General features: G+C 33.9%; 1 long non-coding RNA gene across 1 annotated transcript; it reads right to left on the bottom strand.

Moving 5' to 3' along the window:
- Nucleotides 1–4,059: 4,059 nt before the first annotated feature.
- LOC140145409 (uncharacterized) lies at nucleotides 4,060–7,635 on the bottom strand. Its single transcript, XR_011858051.1, has 3 exons — nucleotides 7,200–7,635; nucleotides 6,596–6,658; nucleotides 4,060–5,802 (listed from the first exon to the last, which is right to left on the bottom strand). It is a non-coding gene; the product is annotated as an uncharacterized lncRNA (long non-coding RNA).
- Nucleotides 7,636–11,750: the final 4,115 nt, after the last annotated feature.

Below are 11,750 nucleotides of genomic sequence, written 5' to 3' on the forward strand. Positions count from 1 at the left end.
TTAGATCCAAACAAACAATGTTGACTTGCACTCCCAGACTTTGCTCATTTTTCAGGTACTGACATAGTCAAGCACAGGCGTCGTATTTACGACCGCTCGACTATTAAGTGCCCCTAAAAGCGCCCAATTAGGGCAAATCTTGGCGCTTTTTGGGTGTTTTTGTGAAAAATTGGTATACTGATGGGTGGCAAAAACAGCAAAAAGTAGGTATAGAGAATGTCAGCATCCGAAAGTCTGCGTGGCACATCCCCGTAATTTTTTTTCGAAGAACCCTACCCCCAGGCCCGCATTATAACAAGACCAACTTTTGCATTAAAATTGGATAGGTTTTTTATTTGTAACCCCATTATTACCCAACCTTTGACCTTTTTTAGCCAATAACTCCAGACTGATTAGTCGTAGGTAGGTCAAACTATACGTACATGAAATTTGATGACATAACATAGAGCCTTATGTAAAGTACTATAATCTTGATTTCAAGTTTTTTTATAAATCGGTATGTTGCCTTTATTTGCAGATGACCCAATGTGCCAGCCATCAGGTAGTTCATCTAGTTCATCAAGTTCAGAGGAGGAGCAACCAAAAAGCCCTTGTAAACCATCGGGTATAACGAATAAGGGTAGTGGATCATCTAGTTCAGGAGAATAAACTATGACAATTTCAGTGTTTATTTGAATACTTAGGTGACCATGGCGGTCACTCAAAAGAAATGAATTTTCCCATCTTCCAAATCATCTGAATAAAACTAAATATATTTTTATACCAAAATAGAATTACGGCGATATGTATAATAAAGACATAATGTAATTGTTCTGAGTCTCTTCTACCATCTTTAAGGAAGTGAAAAAACAATTGCAGACATCAATATATGTCACTGGTTTGCAATTATAATATTAGTACTATTTCAATACTTACAGTACAGTTATGATTTGCAGCGTTTTCCCAAAAATTTTTGATACATCACGTCCCATGTATCAAATTAAAGACCCATTCAGTGGTTTGCTCATCCGGATGATCGTAAAAATCATCAAAATTCAGATTGGTTCCTTTGTCATTATCATAGATGTGTTAACATAGCCTGATAGTAGTTCAGCCAAAAGCCGTGTATTTAATACAAAATATGGAATTTAACACAAATATGTAATTTATATACTGACAGTATAAAAATTAGCTATATGTTTTTGAATGGGCTTCAACTTTGTCAATACTGATGTTTTCTTTGTTTTCTTTGTTTTTTGCCAAATTTTTAATTTCAATAATATCAAATGACAATTTGAATGACTTATCCTTCACTTTAAAGCAATTTATAAACATTTTAAATATTTTTACACTTGAGCTGAATCACTGAATGGGACTTTCTAAAACATTTATATCTATTTTATAAGATTGTGTAAAGAAAGCGTATCGTATTAGTGTGCACTATAGCAGCTGGTCTGTTTATAGAACATTTTTTAAGTATGATAAAGATTTAAACCTATTTATTTAAATCTTTAAGCCATTGTTATTGTGTAATCAAATATTTTTGCTGTTATATTTATTTCTGATTGTATTGTTGTTTATTGAAGCGCATTGAGGGAATTTTATTCATAATGCGCTCAATAAATGCTGTTTATTATTATTATTATCATTATTATTATTACTCGTGTACCTATAGCTGTAAGAGCACCTAAGGCTGTAGCCATGATAGTGATACTGTTCATGTGATACTGATAGCAATACTGTTTGACCCCTGGTGACCCTTTTGACTATGTTACAGTGACATTCAGAATTCTATTTTACCACGTTTAAGCCCAACTGGGCGTACTTTAACATCTGACTCTCATTTATATGACATTTGACCTCGGGTAATTAAGATGACCTTTGGATGACCTCGATTATATTTTTTATATATCTTTTTACGTGTTCCCCTCATATCAAGGATTCCACCCACCAAATTTGAACCCTCCGTGATGACCTTTGACCTCGGTCGACCTCAATTTTATTTTCGCGCATATATTCCCCTCCTATCAAGGATTCCACCCACCAAGTTTGATCTCGATCTGACAAAGTTTAAAATTTAACCTCTTCGTAATGACATTTGGTCTCTGTTGACCTCAATCTTATTTCGGGCATATATTTGCCTTGTATCAAGGATTCCACCCACCAATTATGAGCCCGATCGGACAAAGTTTGAAAATGTTGACCTTATTATTATTATTATTATTATTATTGTTATTATTGTTATTACATGTATAAAGAACATGCAAAAGAAAATCAAGTTTGCTCATTTAAAATATGTGAAACCTTGATGTTCACAAGAAATGTATGCACCTTAGCCATGTCAGCCGAATCGAAATTTCATTTCAACAGATTAGATGTATGTAATATTGATGATGAAAATATAGAAAACAATGAGGATTCCGGTGGCGATAATAAATCACCTTATGAAAATCCGGAAAAACAATTATCCACGTATCAGATGTCAAAATAAGACCAATATGATAAAATGATATTTAATCAAATTAGATTCTAAAATAATACCAGAAATTATAGAAATAGACAAAATACCAGAATGCAATTAAGCAACACCGGAAGAATGTAGCCAAAAATATATTCTCTGAACAAATTCATCAGGATCGTTCATAAATCACTGGTAAGCAAATGATCTCAGTACAGTTCCAAATTATATAGTAAAATTATGTACTCACTAGAAATATTTCGATTCCTATCAGGAATCTTGTTCATTCTGGTTTGGTGAGTGATGGTGTTTCTAGTTGTTGATCGAATCTACGATCAGATCATCAATCGGAAAGCAACCCATGTGACGTCATCAAGATCAGTTACAAAGATTGCCCATATTAAACAACTAGAAACACCATCACTCACCAAAAAGAGGGAACAATTAAGATTCCTGATAGGAATCGAAATATTTCTAGTGAGTACCTAATTTTACTTATTTGGATCTGTACTGAGAACATTTGCTTACCAACAAAAATATTTTTTCAAGTCCCTTTATACATTGTCCTTAAATCAAAACATATAAAAGCTTTCTTGTGCGATATACTAAGTAATTATGTTAAGAAATCTTAATAAATAATTATGTTCTGCATGTTCGTCACCCAATTGCATTGTCCTGCCAGATCGCTAGATACCTCAGCATTAGCGCAGCCATTGGCTCAAATATTATCTGGAAGCAGCGCGTTCGAACTATTTTGCAGCGATAATGGCTTGCTGATTTGCTGAGGTATCTGGCAATTGTCCCAACCATCTTTGGTTTCCTTCATTTTTTATGTCTTCTTCATTGTTGCGTAATTATTTCTTTGATATGCTCCGCTTGTATTATATATATTGTATTGTACTGTGGTTTTATATGCAATAAAAGATATGAATATGTAAATGTTTATTAGGTAACGTTTGCAACTTAGGCTCCTAACATTATGTTAAGGGGTGTTTGTTTCACGTCTTGTGGCCTTTTCAGTATCTTCTCATTTACATGTGTGTATTTGTTCTTGATTTGAATGACGTAAAGATTTTGATTGATTGATTGATTGGTTGGTTGATTGATTGATTGATTGATTGATTGATTGATTGATTGATTGATTGATTGATTGATTGATTGATTGATTGATTGATTGAGTTTTGGACATTTGGTATCTTTTGGACAAGTAGTCTTCTTATTTCTATTAAAACAATTGTGTTCACCCATTTGGTTATTCGTTCACCCTCATTTTTATATTTTGCAGTGTTCTCAAAACGAGGTTATACTCGCAAAGAGCGTCTTGTTTTCAATTACCGCGAACACCATGTGACAACAAGGAAAACGTTTGGTAGTAACATGCCAGATCCGTACAAAGGGTAAATAATGTAAATATTATTTTATCCGTCCATTTCTAAACACTAAAGCAAGTATGAGACAGGTTTAGTCCTTATAATGATAATTGGGAGATCATTCTTTAGTTCAATAACTACTTTCAAACTTCAATTTACAGCGAATAAAAACACTTTTAACAACTCTGTGGCAAAAATATGTTTTATTTTGCTTCTGTAGAAAAATATTTACATTTTACACTAACATAATAATCATATTTGTCAAACATATGCTTACAAACTAGCAGACCCCTTTAGATTAGTCTTGGCACTTCGTGAATAAATATTGCATACTTAATGTCAAGTCTGTAATATCGGTGTGGTCATTGCGGGTATTTTGCATGCTCAGAGATGTATCAGGTTGTTGCCTGAGGGAGCCAAAACACACTGAGGTTAGGCATTCTAATTTTAAAATGTTACAAACATTAAGGGGCGCAACACTAAATATGCATCCCATAGGATAACGTGTGATTTCGGTACTTCGAGCGCCATTCCTGGCGTCCCTGCAATACTTGGCAAAATAAATTTAGTATCAAATTAAAGCTCTGTTTCTGTAGATTCCAAAACTTTTGTCGGCATAAATTATATCGATGACCTTTGACTTTTTTTTCCTATTTCACGGTGCAAAAAATATGGCCTAAAAATATACTAAATTCACCACTCACATTTCAAAATTGGAAGTCTTCATCCGCCACAGAGAATTGCTGTTGAGATTAAATGTCCGGTTTTTTCTGCACCTTATCATTGAAGACACTTGTCGAATTCATATGAGCTGATTTTGAGTGATTTAAAGTAAACATGTCGGTAGATATGGTCGCTACAATCTCATATTCACTATGGACTATATTAGCCGAATTTCGTTCTTACATAAAATGTGTAGCGATTTAGTGTTGCGCCCCTTACAATTATGAACAAATTCATCTACCCCCACCCCCTGCTCGACTCTGGGGGGTGTGAGTGTATATCTGACAAGCCAGATGGGGCACTTTCTCAACCTTTTTCATGGTTCAACTTTTTGGACTTCACTTGAATCAAAATGCTTGAATGGGTTTGAATCATCAATATAAATCAAAGATTCTGGCATTAGTTGCGGGCAAATAGACAAGTCCACAGACAAAGATGGGCAAACAAAGTGCAATAGTGTCATAGCATAATATTATACTCAAAATTATGAATGCTTAGACTTGTGCCAAGTCTTTCATTTTTTTAATAAAATTGTAACAAATAAAACAACATATTTTAATCCATTGTCCCTCAACTTGCTATTAACAGATTACATTTTGGCTTTTATTGCCAGTTAGTACTAAAGGATTAGGATTTAGCTAAAAGATTGGGAAAAAAAAGTAATATTTCTTAAACCCTAAAGTTTTGTGCTGTATTTTTCTGGAATCGGGAGAAGTCCGTGTAGGTTGTCTGTCCAACCGAGTTCCCCAGACATCCCAGCAAACACATTTTTGCAAACGTTTTTTGCCAAATATTTTGACAACACTTAAATACAGTATGTTAAAATATTTGTACCCAGCAAACACAGAAATGTTCCTAAAAAGGTTGTTTTTCTTCAAATTATTAACATTTAAATGTCAGGTTATATAAAGGTCATGAAAATGTTTTTAAAACGTTTTTGCTCAAGTGTCAGAAATGATAACATATCATTTTGGCAATTTTGACAAGTCATGAATAAATTCTCAAATTTAAACTTAGATTCTACCTCAAATTCTCGACGAAACGTATCAATATATAAAATAAATATATATCACAAATACTCGAATGTAAGTTCATACGTGCTACAAACAGGTCCAAAGGTTGAAACTGACTTCAGGACACAAATTTACCGACAATGAATTTGCGATGTGTGACACAGTTTAAACTTTTGGAAATTACCACAAATAGGCATATATGAATGTTATGTTGGAAAGGTTCCACCACCAGTTTTCAATCCAACTCCGCTACTTGAACCTGAAAGAAATCAATCAATCAAACCAATTATTTTATCAACTGATTACATTTGACACTTGCGATCCTAATACTGAGTGTAATTATTTTTTGGATAGGGAAAATATATAATTAATTTGAAATAAAGCACTTGAAAATATATATATTTTTTTGAATTGGACACGCATTATTTTTTTTATTTAGAGCATTAAAATCATAGTCTCTCATCATCGTCGTCATATATACAAAAAATATCTACCCACTTACCATTTGAGGCACCACTCCCTGGACCACTTCAATGGCAATGGCATCTGATTACGATCTCCCCCATCTTAAAAAAATCATAGATTAGACTGAAAAGCAAAGCTTTGAAAGTTTATATTTTTCTATTTTGAAAGAACATCTAACACACATAGGCACACATTATAATACAAATACAGTAAGCCAAAGAATTAAGGTACCAGTTGTTCCCCTGTATATCCTAAATAATAATAAATATTCAAAATTAAAACAAACAGTCAATACCTATACTATTTAGCTGCTCTGATTTAAGACCTTATTTGAAGAGCTTAGTTTCAAAACCCCTTACATCCACTTGAGCAATTTTGAGAAAACATCAAAAAATCATCTAAAAATAGAATGAATACTGAGTGTAATTATTTTTGGGTTAGGGAAAATATATAATTAATTTGAAATAAAGCACTTGAAAATATTTTTTTTTTTAATTGGACACGCATTATTTTTTTTTATTTAGAGCATTAAAATCATAGTCTCTCATCATCGTCGTCATTATAAAAAAAAATATCTACCCACTTACCACTTAAGGCACCACTCCCTGGACCACTTCCTAGCAATGGCGTCTGATTACCATCTCCCCCATCTTAAAAAAAATCATAGATTAGACTGAAAAGCAAAGCTTTGAAAGTTTATACTTTTCTATTTTGAAAGAAAATCTAACATACATGTTGTAAAGTAATGGCACACATTATAATACAAATACAGTAAGCCAAAGAATTAAGGTACCAGTTGTTCCACCTGTATATCCTAAATAATAATAAATATTCAAAATTAAAACAAACAGTCAATACCTATACTATTTAGCTGCTCTGATTTAACTTAAGACCTTATTAAAGAAGAGCTTAGTTTCAAAACCCCTTACATCCACATTAGCAATTTTGAGAAAACATCAAAAAATCATCTAAAAAATATCACTGATATAAGAGGGTTTGCAACAAAATCAGTTTTTGGCGGGATACTCATCCTACCCAGGTATCCCGCCAAAAACTGCTTTTGTTGGAGACCCCCTTATATCAATGATTTTTTTGATGATTTATTAATGTTTTCTCAAAATTTCTGAAGTGGATGTAAGGGGTTGTAGTCGTGGCCATCATTACAAAATAACCATGTAACTACGCACTTACCATTTGAGGCACCTCTCCCTGTATTGGTTCCTAACAATGGCGTCTGATGACCATCTCCCCCATCTAAAAACAATATCAAATACAGGGGTCAAATTCTCGTAAAATATCGTAAGTTACACTACGGGATTCTCATGAGAGTAGCAGCGCTGCTACTCTCGAGTACCTACTTCGTCCACCAGACCCTTGTCGCCCAGCAAGCCGGCTACAACTCGCGAATACCTCGTGGCGTAGGTACTTTGAAGGTACTCCGAGTACCGGCACTGGTACTCACCTGCCTGGTACTCTGCAGCTGAGTACCGACATGGGTACTCTGGCAAAACAAATGAGGCAACCGGGTTGCCATTTCTTATTTGTTTCTGTTGCCATATTGTTTTATATTGATTAATATGTTCTTGATTTATGTTTCTTATTTATTCTTTGGGCATTTTTAAGCGGATAAGTTAAGTACCGTAGTCCTATTAGTAAATGAGTAAATAAATAAGTAAATAAGTAAGTACATAACTAACTAAAGGACTAAGTAAATAAATAAATAAATAAGGAAATAGGTAAACAAGTAAATAAGTTATTAAAAAATAATTACCCAAAGAAGTAAATAAATAAATAAATAAATAAATAAATAAATAAATAAATAAATAAATAAATAAATAAAGAGACAGGTAAAATAACTAATAATATAAATAAGTAAATAATTAGGTAAATAATAAGTAAATAAACAAGAAAATAACCAAGTAGATCTAAATAAATAAGCAACTAACTAACTAAATAAATAAATAAATTTATAAATAAATAAATATCTAAATTATTATGTAAATAAATAAGTGAAGATAATAAATAAGTATATAAACAATTAAATAAATGAATATAGAAAGAACTAAGTAAATTTATAAGTACATAAGTAAATAAATAAGTAACCGACTAAATAAATAAATAAGTAATAAATAAATCAGTAAAATAACTAAAGCATGTAATGAGTTAATGAATAAAAAAAACATATGAACATAAAATACATGATGCAATCTTTTCTATAAGCATTTCTGAGAAATAATAAATTTACTAAATAATTGAATAAGATAAAAATTATACAAATGAAAACAACCAAGCTGAGCAACCATCAACCAAGCAAACAGCTAACTAACCAAGTAAACAATCAAACAAACATAAAACCGTGTTAAGTCAGTGAACTTTGCGATCAGAGGACTTTGGCGACGGAGTACCTCGCGGGTTAGTACCTTCACTGCTACTTCACTGCTGACACATGGGTACACCATGGATGCGGTTACTGCAGGTACTCCCGCTGAAGGGCCATCGAAGTATCCCAGACCATGGTGTGCCTATAAGTCACCTACTCGGTACATCGCAGTTGACTCTTAGGTGACGCATGGTGGAGTATCAATGTAAGTACTTTGCTACGGGGGTATCTACAGTATGGTGGCCGACGCTGGGACATTGGTGTAGTACCAACGTCGGTCGCAAAGGGCTAGGGTACTCGATAGTAGCAGTGGTAGTAGCCGCGAAGTACCATTGCAGCAGAGGTACTCCGTCGCCAGGAATCTTGTAGTGTACAAGCTTGTAATGGGAACGGAGCGAGTTGGCGCAGCGGTAGTTCCCTCGCCTTGCACCACTGAGGTCCCGGGTTCAAGCCCCGGCCATGCCCAAGGCCTGTATGTGCACTTGGTTTATCCCGATCCATGCTCGCTCTCGCAGGTTTTCTCCGGAAACTCCGGTTTCCTCCTGCTTTCAAAAATCGGTGATAAGTTGTTTGGTTATCAAACACTTCCTTCACCCAATGGAATTTGGGGAGCTGCAGAAAATGGGTGGAGGTTACAATCTACAATCAAGGAAAAAAGTCCTTGGAACGCTTGGCACACTCTGTCGAAATTCCGTGCAGAATTTCTTATGTTCATGGAAATTACCTATATTGTGTTTGGGAAGAAACATGACATCTACAACAATGATTTACCCTTCCCTCTCCCCATCAAGCAATGTTGGAACACATTGGGGAACCGCTGAAGACATTGGCATTTCTCAACATTGCACGGGGAGAGGGGTGACAGTTTTCCGTTATTCACACGCAAGCGTTCCAAGACTTTTTTCCTTGATTGTCTCTACCGAATGCAAAATATTTCATCTAAATTGCGTTTTTGTCTCATAACTCACAAACGGAATGTCGTATGAACTTCAAATTGCACACGATTTGAGAGTGGATTATATGCTTTGTAATCATAATAAAATTGTTGCTAAAGAATTTGGTTTATTTAGGGAGTGGTCATTGGAAACACCCCCTATGCTAAATTACTCACGTTAATAATCATGGCTCTAAAATGCTCTAAAATGTCGTTTTTGTCCATAACTCAAAAACAGAATGTTGTATTGGTTTCATATTGCACCAGATTTGAGAGTAGATAATATCCTTTTGAATCATAATAAAATTGTTGATAAAAATGTTGGGTTATTCAGGGAGTGGTCACTGAAAACACCTCATATGCTAAATTACACAAGTTTCGTAATAATGCCCTCTACTGTAGTCAAATTTTGTTTTTGTCTCGTAACTCAAAAACACTACAAATACATTTTTTACAATATCACAATGTTTTGCAGCATGTTTCCAAACTATTTTCAATGTTATTAAAACTTCAAACATTTTGTACCCTTTATGATATAACCCAACATGTAAATGTTTTGTCTAAAACTTGTGTTTGCTGAGTATAGGCATATATAAATGTTTTCTGGAAAACTTGTGTATGCTGAGTATAGGCATATCCGAGCGAATCACAAAGATGATGTAACAATTTGAAACAACTCATTTCTGAATATTATTTCTATTAAGACACGCTTTTGCGATGAGAAAAAAGACGAAAAAAACCCACAATTGAATATACATTTAAAAAAAGACCACCACTGGGACTCGAACCATTCACATCGGTCAATAGTCAAAAGGTTATCAGTCTGAGGACTAATCCGCTACGCCACGCTGCCATTTCGCAATCGAAGTAACAAGTTTTGTTCTTTTATAGTAGTCAGGTATCGGGGAAAGTGTAAAGTTGTATAGAGTGCTTGCACGAAAGGTCATGAGTTCAAATCATCCTCCAGACACGCTCCATAAGATATGCTAATGCATGGAGTACAAAGAATTACTTTGATCAAAACCAGTTAAACAGGTGATTGGTATTGTACTCCGTGCATTTGCATGTCCTCTGGAGCGTGTCTTTAGGATGGTTTGAACTTTGTGATCTTCCATGCAAGCACCCTATAGTAGAAACCTCAAAATGTATCAGTTTACCATAATGACAAAATGGTCCAAAATCGACATTTTATGTTTTTAGGCCGCATCTCACGAAGCGTCACGTTCGTTTACATTTGCTATACCAATTGAAAATGTTTTATTGCAAAAGGAATGAAACATTTGTTTCATATATTAAATTTGTTAACAGTTAAGTTTACCAATTTGAATTGAAATAAATACGCATAAACAACTCATTTCTGAATATTATTTATATTAAAATACGCTTTTGCGATAAGAAAAAAAAAAAAAAAAAAAAAAGAAAACAACAATTGAATATACTTTTAAAAAAGACCACCAATGAGACTCGAACCACATCGGTCAATAGTCAAAAGGTTATCAGTCTGAGGACTAATCCGCTACGCCACGCTGCCATTTCGCAATCGAAGTAACAAGTTGTGTTCTTTTATAGTAGTCAGGTATCGGGGAAAGTGTAAACTTGTATAGTAGAAATGGCAAAGTGTATCAGTTTACCATAATGACAAAATGGTCCAAAATCGATATTTTATGTTTTTGAGGCCGCATCTCATGAAGCGTCACGTTCGTTTACATTTGCTATACCAATTGAGAATGTTTTAATGCAAAAGGAATGAAACATTGATTTCATATATGGAATTTGTTAACACTTGACCATTTTGAATTGAAAGAAATACGCATATATATTTATTTCATTAAAAGGTAAACAAATTGATATATTTTCCTTTCATTATTTCAATATATACAAGTTTACACGTTTCCTGATAAAGACTACTATAAAAGATTCAAAACTTGTTACTTCGTTTGTGCAATGGCAGCGTGGCGTAGAAATCCGACTGTTAACCTTTGGCTATTGACTGATGTGCATGGTTCGAGTCCCAATGGTGGTCTATATTTTTTCTATAAGTGTATTAAATTGTTGCTTCTTTTTTCTTTTTCTTTTCTCATCGCAAAAGCGTATTTTGTTATAAATAATATTCAGAAATGAGTTGTTTCAAATTGTTACATCATAATAATCATTCTGATTCGCTCGGATGTGCCTATACTCAGCAAACACAAGTTTGAGAGAAAACATACATTTTACAGGTTAAGGGTACATAACGTTTTAATAACATTCAAAAAAAGATTTTGGAAAACATGCTGCAAAACATTATGATATTGTACGAAAAATGCATTTGTAGTGTCTTTGAGTTATGAGACAAAAACGAAAATTGACTCAGTATCATACAGAAGAGGGCCATAATTACAAAACTTGTGTCATTTAGCATAGGAGGTGTTGTCAGTGACCACTCCCT

This window comes from Amphiura filiformis, unplaced genomic scaffold, assembly GCF_039555335.1.
Source record: "Amphiura filiformis unplaced genomic scaffold, Afil_fr2py scaffold_253, whole genome shotgun sequence".
Classification (NCBI taxonomy): domain Eukaryota; kingdom Metazoa; phylum Echinodermata; class Ophiuroidea; order Amphilepidida; family Amphiuridae; genus Amphiura; species Amphiura filiformis.